General features: G+C 30.4%; 1 protein-coding gene across 1 annotated transcript in view; it reads right to left on the bottom strand.

Moving 5' to 3' along the window:
• The window catches only part of LOC145268686 (uncharacterized), a 227,468-nt gene that overhangs the window by 178,707 nt on the left and 46,261 nt on the right, over positions 1-2,500 (bottom strand). The gene's annotated exons all lie outside the window — the stretch shown is intronic.

Here is a 2,500-nt window from a genome sequence, read left to right as displayed (position 1 = left end):
GATGGAATGTGAGGACTAAAGGACGAAATAAAGCAAGCAAGTCGACTTCCTACTCGCTTTATTATTGTTTTAATTCTTTCTTTTCTTGCAGGGAGACCTGATGTTGTCCGGTATTGGATGAGGATCAACAAATGTTTTACCTTGCTATATTTCATTAAAATCGATAAGATCACCCATGTTTTAATCAAATCGATTGATTGCTTTGCTATAGTTAGGAATCCCCTCTAGTGTACCGAGAGAAAGCTTCACATGCCTCCTGGCATTGACTCAGTCCACAATACGTTGTAGTCTATATTGCACTGTAGAGAATTTACTGTTGATTTTATAAAAATTACCTGTAAATAAATGTTTTACTTAAAGTATAAATTGCAATAGTCAAGTATTATCGATTTTCGATACTTATTGAGAACATTCCGATACAAAACCTACGTAAGAACAATCCCATACGGATAAATTACTTTCAAGGGAAACTTTTAAAAATCGGCCCAGCCGTTTCCGAGTCCATAAGAACTCTCTATCTCTATCTCTCTTACATACACACACCGAGACAGTTTCTTTCATATAATAGTAGATAGATAGATAGATAGATAGATAGAGATAGAAAGATAGATAGATAGATATAGATAGATAGATAGAAAGATAGATAGATAGATAGATAGATAGAGATAGATAGATAGATAGATATAGATAGAAAGATAGATAGATAGATAGATAGATAGATAGAAAGATAGATAGATAGATAGATAGATAGATAGATAGAGATAGAAAGATAGATAGATAGATAGAGATAGAAAGATAGATAGATAGATAGATAGATAGAGATAGATAGATAGATAGATAGATAGATAGATAGATAGAGATAGAAAGATAGATAGATAGATAGAGATAGAAAGATATATAGATAGATAGAGATAGAAAGATAGATAGATAGATAGATAGATAGATAGATAGATAGAGATAGAAAGATAGATAGATAGATAGATAGAGATAGAAAGATAGATAGATAGATAGAGATAGAAAGATAGATAGATAGATAGAGATAGAAAGATAGATAGATAGATAGATAGAGATAGAAAGATAGATAGATAGATAGAGATAGAAAGATAGATAGATAGAGCGATAGATAGATAGATAGATAAATAGATAGAGATAAGTGGATAGATGGATAGATAGATAGATAGATAGATAGAGATAGAAAGATAGATAGATAGATAGATATAGATAGAAAGATAGATAGATAGATAGATAGATAGATAGATGGATAAATAGATAGATAGATAAATAAATAGACAGATAGATAGATAGAGATAGGTAGATAGATAGATGGATAGATAAATAAATAGATAGACAGACAGATAGAGATAGGTAGATAGATAGATAAATAGATAGATAGATAGATAGATAAATAGATAGATAAATAAATAAGTAGATAAATATATATACAGATAGATAAATAGATAAATAGATAGATAGATAGATAGATAGAGATAGGTAGATAGATAGATAGATAGATAGATAGATAGATAGAAGGATAGATAGATAGATAGATAGATAGATAGATTTCGCTCTTTCCTTGGTGTATTCAATTATTAAAATCAGCGGGAAATTCGCCGTCTAAAATGGAAGTCATGCCATGCCACCCACCGTAGATTGCATGACGAACGGCAACAGAAACCCATTACACAGCAAAAAAAAAAAAAAAAAAAAAATCACCAACGGAAATAAAGTTGAGAAAATAAAATTAAGTAAACACACAAAAAAGCAATTATTAAAGGCATGTGCTTGCATACGCAGAATTGTTAAAAAAAAAAAATTCTACAATCCATGCATAGAACAAACTTAAAAACATACACACGCGCACGCGCATCTATATTATACTAGCTGGATGCCCGGCGTTGCCCGGTCGTACAATACGCTTAAACATGATATTTTGATTTATGCAGATGGCGTATGTATTGTTATAAAATCAATCCTCTATTGATTATTACAAGGAATAACTTGTTGGCCTTCAAAGTGTAGTATCTGTTCTACAGATGCTGCGCTTCAATTCCTTGTTCTCTATCAGTGGAGGAGAAATCCTTCACGACTGAGACAATTTTTATTTTTGTTCCTTTTCTCTACGTTAAAAAACGGCCCTAGTGTCTAACTCTGTCCCGTGGGGAGGCATTGTAAATAGGAACTTGTCCGGTGGATTAATTTTCAATAAATAAATAAATAAATAAAAATAAAAAAAAATAAAAAAAAAATAATAGAAATAATAATAACAATAATAATAATAATGATAATGTCGTTCATCAAATTCTGTCTGTGTTCTGTAAAAAATTCAATCCGATCTTAAAAATAGTCTTTCTTCTTTTATACATAAAAAAGAAGATTTACAGGGGAATATTTTACGTTACACCGGTGTAATCCTTGACGGTGTAACGTAAAATATTCTCTCGTAAAAATTCTTTCTTCTTTTTTTTATCTATGAGAGAAGAAAGACTATTTTTAAGATCGT

This window comes from Euprymna scolopes, chromosome 44 (assembly GCF_053919585.1).
Source record: "Euprymna scolopes isolate OS-2025 chromosome 44, ASM5391958v1, whole genome shotgun sequence".
Taxonomy (NCBI): Eukaryota; Metazoa; Mollusca; class Cephalopoda; order Sepiida; family Sepiolidae; genus Euprymna; species Euprymna scolopes.
This window is presented reverse-complemented; position numbering and strand designations above follow the sequence as displayed.